The sequence below is a fragment of the Dendrobates tinctorius genome, unplaced genomic scaffold, assembly GCF_039654945.1.
Source record: "Dendrobates tinctorius isolate UK_male_01 unplaced genomic scaffold, ASM3965494v1 ptg000117l, whole genome shotgun sequence".
NCBI classification, from domain to species: domain Eukaryota; kingdom Metazoa; phylum Chordata; class Amphibia; order Anura; family Dendrobatidae; genus Dendrobates; species Dendrobates tinctorius.
Genome location: NW_027361785.1, coordinates 1721679 through 1737871, shown reverse-complemented (window position 1 = coordinate 1737871; position 16193 = coordinate 1721679).

The window sequence follows — 16193 nt, the reverse complement described above, 5'->3', positions numbered from 1 at the left end:
CCTTGGCGTCACCGTGGATACAGCGTACACCCACGTGATTCCCCGGGATCAACTTATGGGGAAGTGTGGCCCTTAGGAAGGGAGCGTACGAACCTGTCCATGACAATGCATTCGACCATCTAGGCTAGAGTGGAGGATTCTGTGCTGCAGCCATTTTTGCACCATATGCAGTAGGTAAAACTTTTGGGACCGAGGCAGTTTGTCCACATAATACGCACAGTGGTGAACCCATTGTGCTCTGACTGACATAGTCACTACTGCGCATGTCAAAATTTCAGTCATTAGTTTGGTATACTCCTGCGCATCCTGCAGTGTCAAATCATAATAAGCCTTCGTGGAGCTCACCAGTCAAATAGGGGGTCAGCACCTCCGCCCACTGCTCTAGCAGTAGCCTCTCACACTCCGCTACCTGCTTGAATACAGTCAGAAATGCCTCCACATCATCACCCGGGGTAATTTTTTGCATGGCTCGTCTTACCATCTTCCGGACGTACGTGTCATCACCTGGACTTAAAGGAGGGGCTGCCGGCCTTCCACGAACCGCCTCTGTAAGCAAGTCAATCTGCTGCTGGTGTTGCTGGTGCTGTATAAGCAGCTTGTCTCCTGTTGCGCCATCTGCTGCTGCTGTAATTGCTGCTGATGTTGTAGCTGCTGTTGCTGCTGTGCTTGCAGTAGATTTTTGAGCAGGTTCTCCATCTTGCCTGATGTCATCCCCTGGCTTGTGACCATCACACGTGTCCGCTAGAAATGATGCCCGCACACCACCTGTGGTAGATCGGCTCTCTCGGCTGCACAAGGAGGAAGTCAATGAAACACTGCGCCTTTAAGGATGCACTTGGTTTATTAGTACAGCATAAACCAAGGTCTTAAGCACAAAAATATATATGGCCCTTTGAGCAAAACAAAACGGTAGCACTTCGTGCGATCCTTGCACTAGTGGGGGTCAGCCCACTCAGGGTTAACAATGTCCTTACACAAGCACTATGTGCACAAACACTCTCCTTGAGTCTTCCTCCTCAGGCCCTCAACAGCCCAGACTAACCCTGGAGCTCAGCTATATGAAGCCAAACCATGTGACATGATCCTGACATCACACAGGTCCTGTAAGGGAGATATGTGGACCCCCTCCCTCCCGCTCTATGGAGGTCCACTGAAACCAGCCCATAATATAACTTTCAATAAAATGAACTAACACAGTGTGCTGGAGGAAATGATTCTGATTTTACATGACTTACGCCATCATGCACAGTGACACGTATCTCCCCTTCATCACTACTGTACACAAGTGACTCTTTCACAATATATATTTCTCATCAATTGCATGTGCATAAGATGTTCCCCAACACTATATGGATGGCCCCCAGTAGTCCCCTCACACTGTATGGATGGCCCCTAGTATTCCTCCCACACTGTAAGGATGGTCCTCAGTAGTCCTGCCCACTGTATGCTGGCTCTCAGGAGCCCCCTCCCACACTGTATGATGGCCTGCTATAGTCCCCCACACTGCATGATGGCACTCAGTATTTCCCCCACACAGTGTTATGGCCCCTATTATTCCCCCACATTGTATGATGACACCCAGTACTCCTACCACACTGGTCCCAATTAGTCACCCCACAATGTATGGATGACCTCCAGTATTTGGTCCCCACACTGTATGATGGCCTCTCATTTTCCCCCACACTATGTGATTGCCTCCAGTTTCCCCACACTATGCACGGATGACCCTCAGCAGTCCAGTAGTCCTTCCAACTGTATGAATGACCCCCAGTATCCCACATTGTATGGATGGCCTCCAAAAGTCCAGTAGTCCCCCCACACTGTATGGATGGCATCAAGTAGTCGCTTCACACTGTTTAATGTCCTCCAGTATTCCCCTCACGCTGTATGATGTCCCCCAGTATTACCCACACACTGTATGGATAGCCCCAGTATTCTCCCCCCACGCACTGTATTATGGCCACCAGTAGTTCCCCCACAATGTATGGATGGATCCCAGTAGTCACCCCTCACACTGTATGATAGTCTCCATTTTCCTTCCACACTGTTTGATGGCCCCCAGTATTCCCCCACACCGTATGGATGGCCCCTAGTAGTCCAGTAGTCCCCCACACTGTATGAATGGCCCCCAGCAGTCCCCACACACTGTATTGATGGCCCCCAGTAGTCCAGTACTCACCCATACTATATGGCTGGCCTCCACTAGTCCCCCTACACTATGCTAGTGCCATAGAAGAATCATAGCCAAAAAAAATACTTTCAACATGGAAACAAGGCCAAGTAACTCAGCTGTGTGGTATGTGATGCATAGTTCTTGGGCAGAACCCGTGTAGTGGGCACAGTCTTGCTCCATACACTAGTATGGAGTGAGGCCGTGCCCTCTAGATGGCCACGCCTACTAGACAACCATGACCACTAGACTGGGTTCCACCTCGCTCCATACACTTGGATTGAGCGAGGCCGTGCCCACTAGAGGGGTTTTGTCAGGAAGTATGTATATCGCATACCTGACTGCCGTTGCTGGGGCCGAGAACGATGAATCCCCGCAGCGTACAGTGCATGTGCTGGGTGGATTCAAAAGTCTGGAGTCACACAGAGCGACTACAGACCTTTCATGTTAGACTGGACATCCCCTTTAAAGAGGACCTTTCAGCTCTCCTCACATGTTTGTTTTGATAAATACTTGCAGTTCCGTTTCTAGTAGGAATAATAGTGAAATTGCACAATGAAGATTTCTAATAAAGGATGCTCCAAAATTGATATTTCATGCAAAATGCACCTATTTACTGAAATAGATCTATCAAGAAAGCAGATGGATCCTTTTAACTTGAATATTTCAATAATTATTTCTTTATATACTTTGTAACTTTATGATCTTGTACAATAAATGGTCCCAGAGTTCTTTATGCATTCAGACTGCACTAAGATATAAAAGTTGTCTGAAATGCGAAGATATTTGTTTTATCTGTTACAAACCTCAGTAATATTGTGTTTGAAACTACTTCTTATTGATCTGTGGTCTTGAAATCTTGCAAAACAGCAACTATCAACGAATGTCTGTGAACTGAGGTTTGTAGAGCATAAATTTTAAATTAGTACTGAGAAAAAGTGCTTGGATTCTTTTTCATGTCTTGGCTCGGAAAGTGTAATTTCCATCCTCTGAGTAATGCTCATTTACGATTAGACATATCATTGGCTAGAAAATAAGAAACAGATTATAATTGATATTCATATCATTAGCTTTGTGTTGACACTGCTATAATATTTTAGAGGGCTCTGCATTTTGGCATTGTATGTCAAGTGTGGGGCAATTCATCTACAAGGTGGATAGCATGTTAGCCTGTCCAGAATTATGGTGTCACGGTCATCAAAAGACCCCCCCTGCCTAGCATCGCCTCCTCCTGCTTGTCTGACAGCTCCTTTGTTTTTGGGAAAATCCCTATAAGTCCTCTTTCCCACTACTGGTGCTCTGGAACTCCCAATCAGGACCCTTCACTGGTCCCCGTTACTCAGATCCATTTAGGCCCGTTACCTCCCCAAGGTCTCGTGGCCAGGCGTCCTCTGCTAGCAACCATCTCCAGAAGGCCATTCAGTCTTTCTGTGACTTATTCTCAGGATCTTGCTATCCTTCCTCTTCGGTCTCCTCTCATTTACGGTCACCCTTTAATGCAGCACTATTCACTTAGGACTCTTAGTCCTCTCATCTAATACTCTAGGCCCTATCTAACTTCCTAGCAGTAAGCAGTCACTTTCGTTTCAGTAGCCCATCTCCCTATGGGCTAGTCCCAATTATTAACTCCAAACTACACGTATGGTCACACTATACATATACTAACATCAAAAACGTATTACACAGTATTTACAAAAGATGCAGGACACAATTTACATGACATTATACACATTACATTCAAACTCATTTCTTCAAGGGGTAAGCGTGGTAAGCATGTTCATGCCCTTACAAAGGAGTGCGGCTGCATGCAGATATAAATTCAAACACAACAAGAAGAATAAAAAAAAAACACTCTTAATGGTTACACACAAGTTTGTTTAAGGAGAGACTAAATTGTTTAGACAATCATATTTTATTTGTCTCCTTAACTGCAAACAGATCAGTTGGAATGAGGATCCTGAGAACTCCACCACTTACTCAAAAAAACAATGTGATGTGCGTGCAGCTCGGGAGACAGGAGAGCACTGTGTACACAAAGTGGAGTATGGATACTGTGCTCTCCTGTCTCCTAAGCTGCACACTTTATAGGGGTTTTTTTGTGATCAGCGGGAATCTCAGGATCCAGACCCTCACAAATCTGTTTGCAAATAAGAGGAAAAAATAATATATTGTATTAAAGGTTTAGCTATGCATTTAGCCTGCTTCCCCACATGTGTTGCTGCCGTAATGCATAATACCAGGGTCATACTGGAATGGCAGGGTATCGGGGAAATCCCCAGTGGGCCCTTGGCTGTGGGAAGAAGGATAGAAGGAGAAAAAGGGAAAAAAAAAAGTCTGCTGTTTTTAGGGGAGCATGAACCACCGCGGCGCATGTCCCGATTAATACTGAAGAGTGTGTGCCCGTCGTCACGGCATATGACGTCAGTGTCATGCGCCATAGGCGTACACAATCACTGCAGGACTCTGCTATGTTGGCGGCCAATTTACTATGAGTGCTCTGGACCTGCAGAGGAGGAGGATGCCCGGCGCTGGGAGCGCAGGATGGTAAGAGGAATTTTTTTTTCTCCACTCTCTCTCTGTGTGCATGAAGCCAGGACAAGGGGCCAGGATGGATACACATGGGGGGCCAAGATGAATACACATGAGGGCCCAGGATGGATAAACATTGCGGTGCCAAGATGTATACACATGGGCTGCCAGGATGGATGCACATGGGAGTTAGAATGGATATATGGAGGGACAGGACAAGGGGCCAGGATGAATATATGGGGGGCAGGACAAGGGGCCAGGTTGGATACATATGGGGGGCAGGAGGGATATATGGGGGTGGCAGGATAAGGGACCAGGAAGGATATATGGGGAGCCAGGATGCATATATATGGTAGAGCCAGGATGCATATATTTGGGGGGCCAGGATGGATTTATGGAGAGGGGCAGGAAAAGGGACCAGATGGATATATATGGGGGGGGGCAGGTTGCATATATTGGGGGCCAGGATGGATATATGGGGGGCCAGGATGCATATATTCATACATTATATATATATGGTAGAGCCAGGATGCATATATATGGTGGGCCAGGATGCATATATGGGGGATCCAGGACAAGGGACCACGATGGATATATGGGGAGCCAGGATGCATATATATAGTAGAGCCAAGATTCATATATATGGGGGGGCCAGGATGGATTTATGGGGGGGGGGGCAGGACAAGAGACCAGGATGCATATATATGGGGGATTCAGGATCCATATATGTGGGAGGGGCCAGGATGGATATATACGGGGGGAAGGTTACATATATTGGGGGTCAGGATGGATATATGGGGGGCAGGACAAGAGACAATGAAGCATACACATGGGGGCAGGATGCTTACATATATGGGGGGCCAGGAAAGATATATGGGGGAGCAAGGACAAGGGACTAGGAAGTATATATGGGGGTCCAGGAGAGATATATGGGGGGCAGGACAAAGGACATTTGAGGGCCAGTATGTATAGCTGGGGGTCAGGAAGGACATCTGGGGACATAATATAAAATAAAGGGGGCCCAGCTGGGCGAGATTATTAAATAAAGGGGGCCAGGATGAGGGACTTAATTACTGTTTGAGGGCCAGAATGAGGAACATGCTATATTAGTTTATGGTGAGAAGTTGGGAACATAATTTCTTTAGGGTCTAATTAGGGACATTATTACTACTGTAATATATTTACTTTTTAGGAAACTGTTTTCCATGGAGAGAACAAAAGGGAGGTCCTGTTACTGTGCAGGGTGGCACTACATCGTTATTTTTCTTCATCTGACGTAGTGCAGAAGTCAGGAAAAAAGTGGGGAAAGTGCTCTGGAAGCAATCAGCTATTCATGACTGTGTGCTATTTTTTGCAGAGACGAGTCCTGGCTGGAAGAAGTGATGATGGTCTGTGCTGGTTGAAGAAGAAAAGCGAAGATGAAGGACTTCAACTACAGACGTCACTGGTGAGTCAGTATGTAAGGGACACAAAAAAGTGTCCGTACGTGTACAGATATATACGTGTATATATATATATTTATTTAATGTCAGATGTTATGCACCCTTTCCCTTTAACATTATTCATATTTATTGTACATGCCATGTAAATGTCTATTTATTGTATCGGTTTTATGTATTTAACATTGGACACGGTTATATAGATAGGGAAAGTATAGTACCCTAGTTTGCCCACTAGATGAGGTTAGAGATGCTCAGCTTGTAAATAGTTAAAGTAGGAGGGGCTAACAGCTCTTAAGCCAGGCAGCATCTGGAATTTGAATCAGTTGGGCGGGAGCTCCCTGACAGGGCTGTTGGCTCCGTAACATTAAAGTCAAGAGCCCAGTCATACAGAATTCGGGCCAGTATCTCATTGTGGAGTAACACCAGGAGAAGTGCTGACAGTGCAGAATTAGTAGATCTGCAGTTGCCAGAAGAAGACTAAGCAGTATGGGCAGGTCACTCAGAATGTGGCGGCTTATTTTATCTGTGGATATTCTTGAGACCGGGGCTAAATGGTTGAGAGGGTCCCCTACTGGCGTAAGACTGAGCAGAGTTGATGGTTTAAGACTGGAGAGCATGGACCATCCCAGAAGCGAGCATAGTGGGGGAGAGGGAAAGACAGGGACAGAGGAGAATATGTCCATTGAAAACCCTGATGCTGATGCTGGAGTGAATATGTATGCGCTGTGTAAAGGAAACAGTAAAGTTGATTGTTTAAGTATTGAACAGGACTGTGAATCTGTTTGTTCCACATCGTCTGAGTAGAATGTGCAGCACATAACAGAAAGCCCTGAGGGGGAGCTAGAGAAAGCGACAGGTATGCTGACAAAAAACTGTCATGTCTATGTGAGGGGAGGTCAGGACTCTGTTGCCCCGGAGTCCTCGGCCATGACTACAGTCCTGGCTGATCCTTACAAGTATATAACATATACATGCACACTTCACTATATACTGTGTACAGAGCTCTTGTGTATAATGTTACCGGTGATTACTATATTAACTGTACACTATACACTATATACAGAGCTCCTGTGTATAATGTCACTGGTGATCACTGTATTACCTGCACACTGACACTATATACAAAGCTCCTGTGTATAATGTCACTGGTGATCATTGTAACATCTGTACACTCTATACAGAGCTCCTGTGTACAATGTCACTGGAGATCACTGTATTACCTGTACACTATATGCTATACAGAGGTCCTGTGTATAATGTCACAAGTGATCACTGTATTACCTGTACAATACCACTATATACAGAGCTCCTGTGTATAATGTCACTATTAATCACTGTATTACTTGTACACTGTCAGTATATACAGAGCTCCTGTTTATAATGTCACTAGTGATCACTGTATTACCTGTGCCGTGACACTATATACAAGGTATTTGTCCCTTGTATGTAGTATTATTCGGTCACTATGTGGTGGTGACCAATCGGTGTACTTTCTAATGGTCGGACGGACCTAAGCGATCATCTATCCTGTAGAGCCCATGGATTGGTGATAACTTGTTTTAACCAAAGAACCCCATTAATGTAAACTACTGTAATTATACATCCCTTACATAGCACTAACATTGTTTTCAGGGAAGATGTGAACTCATAAAATAAATCTAATACAAAAGTACTAAGAGACTTATATGAGGAGAGTATAGTCCTTACGGAGTTAGACAAGCTTTTAAGTGTTTGCTATAGTGTGAGACCGTAATAAGCGCCCATTCCATGTGAATGTCTGAACACCAAAAAAAGAGATGATTTGTTGCCAAACAAATCCAATTCAGAAGAGTAGCAGCAGCATCCAGTATTAACCCCTTAGTGACAGAGCCAGTTTGTAGCTTAATGAACAGGCCAATTTTTACAATTCTGACCACTGTCACTTTATGAGGTTATAACTCTGGAACACTTTAATGGATCCCTCTGATTCTGAGATTGTTTTTTCGAGACATATTTTACTTCATGTTAGTGGTAAAATTTCTTCGATGTCTTGTGTTTAATTATGAAAAAAAACGGAAGTATGGCGAAAATTTAGAAAATTTAGCAATTTTAAAACTTTAAATTTTTATGCCCTTAAATCAGAGAGATGTGTCACGCAAATTTCTTAATAAATAACATTTCTACTTTACATCAGCACAATTTTGGATGCAAAATTTTTTTTTGTTAGGAAGTTATAAGGGTTAAAATTTGACCAGCGATCTCATTTTTACAGCAAAATTTACAAAACCACATCATATTTAAAGTCATTTTGAGGGGTGTACACAACAGAAAATACCCAAAAGTGACACCGCTCTAAAAACTAGACCCCTCAAGGTGCTCAAAACCACATTCAAGAAGTTTATTAACCCTTTACGTGCTTCACAGGAACTAAAGCAACGTGGAAGGAAAAAATTAACATTTAACTTTTTTTTTTGCAAAAAATTTACTTCAGAACCAATTATTTTTATTTTCACAAGTGTTAAAAGAGAAAATGAACCACAAAATTTGTTGTGCAATTTCTCCTGAATACGCCGATACCCCATATGTGGGCGTAAACCACTTTCTCAGCGCACGGCAGAGCTCGCAAGGGAAGGAGCCCGTTTGACTTTTTCAACGTAGAATTGACTGGAATTGCGATCGGATGCCATGTTGCGTTTGGAGAGCCCCTGATGTTCCTAAACAGTGGAAACCCCCAACAAGTGACCCCATTTTGGAAACTAGACCCCTTAAAGAACTTATCTAGATGTGTGGAGAGCACTTTGAACCTTCAAGAGCATCACAGAAGTTTATAACGTAGAGCCATGAAAATTAAAAATAATTTTTTTTTACTCAAAAATGATTTTTTTAGCCCGCTATTTTTTATTTTCACAAGGCTAACAGGAGAAATTGGACCACAAAAGTTTTTGTGCAATTTTTCCTGAGTACGCTGATACCCTATATGTGGGGGGGGAACCACTGTTTGGGTGCATGGGAGAGCTTGGAAGGGAAGGAGTGCCATTTTGGAATGCAGACTTTGATGGAATGGTCTGCGGGCGTCATGTTGCGTTTGCAGAGCCCCTGATGTGACTAAACAGTATAAACCCCCCACAAGTGATCCCATTTTGGAAACTAGACACCTGAAGGAGCTTATCTAGATATGTGGTGAGCACTTTGAACCCCCAAATGCTTCACAGAAGTTTATAAACGTAGAGCCGTGAAAATTAAAAATCATTTTTTTTCCTCAAAAATGATTTTTTAGCCCGCTATTTTTTATTTTCCTAAGGGTAACAGGAGAAATTGGACCACAAAAGTTGTTGTGCAATTTGTCCTGATGCTGATACCCCATATGTGGGGGGGAACCACTGTTTGGGCGCATGGTAGAGCTCGGAAGGGAAGGAGTGCCATTTTGGAATGCAGACTTTTATGGAACGGTCTGCAGGCGTCATGTTGCGTTTGCAGAGCCCCTGATGTACCTAAACAGTGGAAACCCCCCACAAGTGACCCCATTTTGGAAACTAGACCCCCCAAGGAGCTTATCTAGATGTGTGGTGAGCACTTTGAACCCCCAAGTGCTTCACAGAAGTTTATAACGCAGACCCATGAAAATAAAAAGTCTTTATTTCTACAAAAGTGATTTTTTTTAGCCCCCAATTTTTAGACCCCCAAAGTTGGTAAATAGTGGAAAATCCTCAATTATTGCTCCAACCCTAACCCCAACACACCCCTAACCCTAATCCCAACCCTAACTCTAACCCCTAATCCTAATTCTAACCCTAATTCGCCCTAACCCTAATTCTAACCCTAGCCCTAACCCTAACCCCAGCCCTAACCCTAAGGAAAAATGAAAAAAAAAACATTTTCTTTATTTCATTATGCTTGCCTAACTAAGGGGGTGATAAACGGGGGGGGGGTTATTCACTATTTTTTTTATTTTGATCACTATGATAGTTTATCATAGTGATCAAAATGAATGAATGGACTCTGCCAGTCGGAGCCTGCAGATTCCCGGCGGGCGCACTGCGCATGCGCCCGCCATTTTCCCCAGATCCAACATGGCGGCGCCTACCGGAGGAAGCCGCAGGGACCCAGGACCACTGGGAGGGGACAGAGGACCAACGGGAGGTACAGGGGGGTATCGGGGACCCTATTTCTCTCTCCTCTGATGTGTGATCACATCAGGGGTGTCACGATCCATGCTGGATTTTGACAGATAAAAGCACTAGTAACCTTTTTTTTCCTTTAAGCTGTTTGCTTAAAGTTAGTTTTACCCCGGTGGTGGCGATTATTATTATACGGGAATCACTAGCAGGTGTGATGGCTCTGGCTCTTGCCTATAAAGGAGAGTCAGGTGGTCTCACTCACTGTTGGTGATATTGGTCATTTCCAACCATCCTTTTTGGAGGAAGGAGCTAGAGAAGAGTTCCTTGCAGCTCAGTCAGAGTCCTGGTGGTGAAGGAGCAACTGTGAGGAGTTCCTTGCTGCTCTGACAAAGCTTTGGTGAAGTAGCAGCTATTCAGGAGGAAAGCTGCACTCAGGTGCTGGATTCTGTTGCTGGGAGCAATAGCAACAGAGCAAAGCTAAATGATTTTTTCCCTGTTTGTAACTTTCCTTATGTGTGTTTAAGTACAGTGGTGGGATTAGTTTCTGCACCGTCCAATTCATTAGAAAGGGATAGGTGCAGGGCGAGCTAGGGTTTTTAGGTATCCTGCTTGTCGCCAGGTGCAGAACCTGCCTAGGGACCATCAGGAGTGTAGAGACACTGACTCAGGGGAGTGCAGCAGGTCTCCATGTCCACGTTCCCTATTGCAGGGCCCTACATTGTATCGGTTTCCCTGGTGTTTCCCGTAACTCTGTAAATTTGCCCTGCTGGAGGCAGTGTATCCAGATACATGTGTAATTATTGAAATTCGCCTGCTGGAGGCGGAGTATCAGGTCACCCATGACATCACAAGAGGAAAGAGAAATGAAATGCAAAATCGCAGATTTTTTTTTTTTGCGATCGCAGTTATAGGGTTAATAACTGCGATCGCAAAAGCGGGGTCGGTAAAAACCGACCCGATTCATGTTCTCTGGGGTCTCGGCTACCCCCTGCAGCCGAGACCCCAGAAAAAAATCTGACACTGGGGGGGCGCTATTTACTTTCTGCACAGCGCCGTGAATTCACGGCACTGTGGTTTAAGTACCCTTAATTACCGCCATTAATAGGCATATCGGCGGTCGTTATGGGGTTAATTGATCTCTGTTATTGTGCCATCACAGAAGTAGCAATGTTTCCACTCTTAACTGGGTTATAAAGAGTAGAAAAAATGTGATTATAAATACATTCCAGAGAATCTTTAATTAGCAAATCACGCTTGTTTGGTTTAGGAAGGTAATGAAAATAGGTTAAAATACCCAGAATCTTGTTAAACCTATCAAAGAATGTTAATAGTTAATATTATGGGTGCCTGTGAGCATGTGCAGTAGTTGTACGCTCCACTGCTGTGACCTGGAGATGTTTGACAATATTTGGTATAGGTTATCTCTAGGTATCAGGAGTGGAGTTACTTGCTGCACATGCTCACAGACACCTGTACAAAAAACAATGTAAAACAGGTATCTATCACTGTGACAAAACACCTGCCATTTTAACCCCTTCAACCCCGAACCTGCTTTCACCTTCCTGACCAGGCCAAATTTGTCAATTCTGACCAGTGTCAACAAATGACGTCATAACTCTTCAGCGTATCCCAGTGATTCCGAGATTGCTTTTTTGTGACATGTTGTACGTCATGTTAGCGGTAAATTTTGGTCTATATGATTTGTGTTCAATTATGAAAATATCAAAAATTTGACAATAAATGTAAAAAGTTTGTAATTTTTAAACTTTTTTTTGATGCCCTTAAACCAGATAGTTATATCACACAACATAGATTATAAATACTATTTACCACATGCCTACTTTACATCAGCATCATTTTTTTAAACATTATTTTTTTTTTGTTAGGAAGTTTGAAGGGTTAAAGGTTTATCAGCAATTTATCATTTTTACAACAAAATTTACAAAATAATTTTTTAGGGACTGTGAGATAGCGCTCCCTGAGTGTGTTGGGGACACTCACTTGGCAACGGGATTAAGGCATACAGGAATGGTTTCTCACAAAAACAGTCTATTTGGTTTATTTACTCAGCATAAACCCCATAACGTAAAGTCCGTTTCATTACATCCACGAACACATCATGACCACCAGTCTGATCATGTAGTTGATAAACCTCTCTGCTGTTTCCTACAACCCCCCGTGTCTGTGGTTACCTTCCAAGAGCTCCGCTCCACATGCTGCTGACTCCTTGTCAGTCCTGGCTTCCCCAACACAGTTAGCCATCACAGGCTTTGCAGGTACATAGTCTCACCATGTGCTATTCAGGAAGTCTGTCCTCCTTGAGGACCTTCCAACACAGACCATAAAACCACACCACAGTCTCATTATATCGCATGAGACACACCCCTTGATGGGAGGTAGGTGGTTGGCAAGTCCCACCCAACTCTCCGGCCAACCCTGTAAGCCCAGCCTCTTACAAGCTAAACAAAGCTCGTGGAGCTACAGGTCCCAGAGCAACATGTCAGGCGCAGGACCTCCTCCTCTGCGACACTTATCGGCCATTCACAACAATGCCGGTCACTGTCTCACAGAACACATTTGAAGTGACTTTAAGGGGTCTAAATGACAGAAAATACCCAAAAGTGACACAATTTTAAAAACTACACTTCTCACAATACTCAAATCCACATTCAAGAAGTTTACTAACCCTTTAGGGGCTTCTCCAGACTTAAAGCAAGGTGGAAGGAAAAAATGAAAATTTTACTTTTCCCACAAAAGTGTTTCTTTAGCCCACAAATCTTAACCCCAAATGTTTCATTTTATTTTCATAAGTTTAACAAGAGTAAATGGACCATACAATGAACCTCAAGGTGCTTCACAAAAGTTTGTAACATAAAATGAAAATAAAAAAAAAAATAAAAAAAAAATAAATCACATTTTTCCTACAATTGACTTTTGGAGCTCAAAATTGGCTGGAATAGACACCATGTCGCATTTGAAGAATGCCTGATGTGCCTAAAAAGTGGAAACCCCCCATAAAGGACCCCATTTTGGAAACTATTCCCCTGTAGAAACTTATCTAGAGGTGCGGTGATCACCTTGAATCTGCAGATGCTTCTCAGAATTTTATGAAGTTGAGCTGTGAAAACGAAAAGAGACTGCTACAAACACACATGGCCCATGTGATTTGTGAACCCACTGTATCACGGGGCCAGGCTTGCCTAGTAGAGGGGTAGCTAAGCGGCTTAGTAGAAAAAGTTCAGCTCACCGTTACAGGCGTCTTGATGATCGGAGCACGGATCTGTTGTGTAAGACGTGCAGCAATGCGAAAAGGAAAATATCCAGCTCAACGATATAGTCCACCAGAAACGCGTTGATATCGCATTTCCATCTTGAATTATGCTGATGCTTTTATCCTTATTCTGTGACTTTGCATGGTGAATAAAACATTGGTTTCACTATATCGTTGAGCTGGATATTTTCCTTTTTGCGTAGCTAAGTGGCTACCTGGTGTTCACTGAAGCTCCTGATGGTGGAGTCAAGCTTGAGCTGCAGGTAGTCACCAGAAACCACTCCTAGGCAGTCCCCGATAATGTAACTACTAAGCCCAGGAGTCAGATATGCAGACACTATAAGGACTCAGGCTCCATTCAAACCCCTAGATTCAAGATCCATGAGTTGAATGTTTACTGACATGGAGTCTCAGGAAGGGCCGATTTGGAGACTGATAGGATAGTCCAGATACAGAATACTCGGATAGGCACAAGGCGGCTTCGAGTTTCAGGACTTGCCATACATGAACCAGTAACTATAGGTTCAGGACTGGCAGCACAAGGACCAGAGAATTTGGGCTCAGGATACTGGCCACACCAGAACTAGGGGACCTAACAACTCACTAGTTGCACCACCGACATTCTAATGAAAGATGTAGCTTCAGCACTTCCCAATAAAGGAGGGTGCCTTTTATAATAAATGCTACACCCAAGTAAGCAGGGAGCATCCGGATGACCACACCTCGTGGCCAGGATGGTGAGTATGCCGACCTCTCTGCATGGAGGGGAAAAGGGAGCCATGCAGGGATGCCGACAGCGGCGTTACAGATAAATTTGTTTCACAAGCATGTTGCTCTAGTCCCAAATTTTTCATTTTCACAAGGGTAACACCAGAAAATGGACCCGAAAATCTGCTGTGTGATTTCTCCTGAATATGCCACTACACGATATGTAGTGGAAAACTACTGTTTTTGCACACGCAAGGCTCAGTAGGGAAGAAATTTTGGCTGGAATAAATTGTGGATATTATGGCTTTTAAAATGTGTCCCTGACATGCCAAAACAGCAGAAACCCCATTTTGGAAACTACACTTCTTGAGGAATTCATCTAGGGGTGTAGTGAGCATTTTTAATCCTCAGGTGATTCAAAGAATTGTATAACATTGGGCTGAGTCATTGGAAAATTTCCATTTTTTCCACTAAAATGTTGCTTTGGCATCAATTTTCAAAAGGGATAATAGGAGAAAATGGATGTAAAATTTGTTGTGCAATTTCTCCTAAGTTTGCCAATACCCTATATGTGGTCAAAAACTACTTTTCAGGCACAGTGCAAAGCTCAGAAGGAAAGAAGCGCCATATTGGACTTCAGATTTTGCTGGAATGGTTCAAGGGTGCTATGTCACGTTGACAGGAGCCCCTGAAGTACCAGAACCCCCCATAAGTGACCTAATTTTACAAACTACATATCTCAATGAATTCATCTAAGGGTGCATTGATCATATTGAGAACATGGGTATGTCAAAGAATTTTATACCATTGGGCAGTGAAGAAAAAATAATTACATTTCTATACAAAAAAATAGTTTTAGACCCAGATTTTACATTTTCACACTGGGAAATGGGTAAAAATGGCACCAAAATTTGTCACACAATTTCTGAGGAATATAGCAGTACAGCGAGACTTAAAAGGAATGGAGCGCTATTTGACTCTCTCAGAACTTATAATCGTAGTGTCACAAGTTGACTGCAACACAAAGGAGCCAGAAGACCGCAGTATCAGATTTCTCCTACTCCTGCACTAATTATATAACACCAAGAAACAGGCTTCACTATCACCATGCATTGATAAAAAGATTGATTTTTATTGACAACTTATTAAAAAAAATATTTAAAAGATGGAAAAATACCACAGGTACAGTAAAAATTGGGTGGGTAACCCGGGAAATACCGTAAATTAATGCATAATATTTTACACTGGCAACAAGTCACAAACTATACATAAATATTACATAAATCTCTTTATCATGTATAATCAATGATACTGACATAAAAGTATAGAATTCTCAAAATAATTAATCCTTAGTAGGATCCTGCACGAAATAGAAGCACTTCACCTTCATGTTAAACAGTGCAAGTTTCTTTTAGCAGTGCAGGGGTTAATCTGCTCAGTTGAAAGAGCCTGGATACTTTCCTGCATTAAGGCTCTCAGCTGTCCACTGTTAGCCACTCCCATCTCCTACTTAAACTGGGTCCTGGCTAGCACTCATTGCCAGAGTAGCTCCTGGAGAGTTTAGGCTCTCAGATGATCACTGTTAGCTTTTGTTGCATGGCTGGAGGTTGATGGTGGTTGTTATTGGAGAAGGTGTTCAGTGGATTTATCTGTGACTGTTGCTAGGTTTTGAGTGTGTGATAATTCCCTTTCTTCCCCTACTTTGGTTTAACCCCATCCTCCACTCCCCGTTGCATTCCACTGTGTGAGAATATTTGTATATTTGGTATTTTTTGTTATTCCCGTTTGTATTACCTTGTTAGTCTGATTGGTGCATTACGGTACACTATTACTCCCCTCTTCATTGGGTGAGGGAAGGGTACAGACTGAGGGTGGATTCATGAGCTAAGGCAAGGTATGTGGCTCTGGCGTCTTCATTAGAAGTGATCTGGGGAACAGGTCGAGCTAGGGTGCCCTAGTGTTAGGGACAGAAAAGG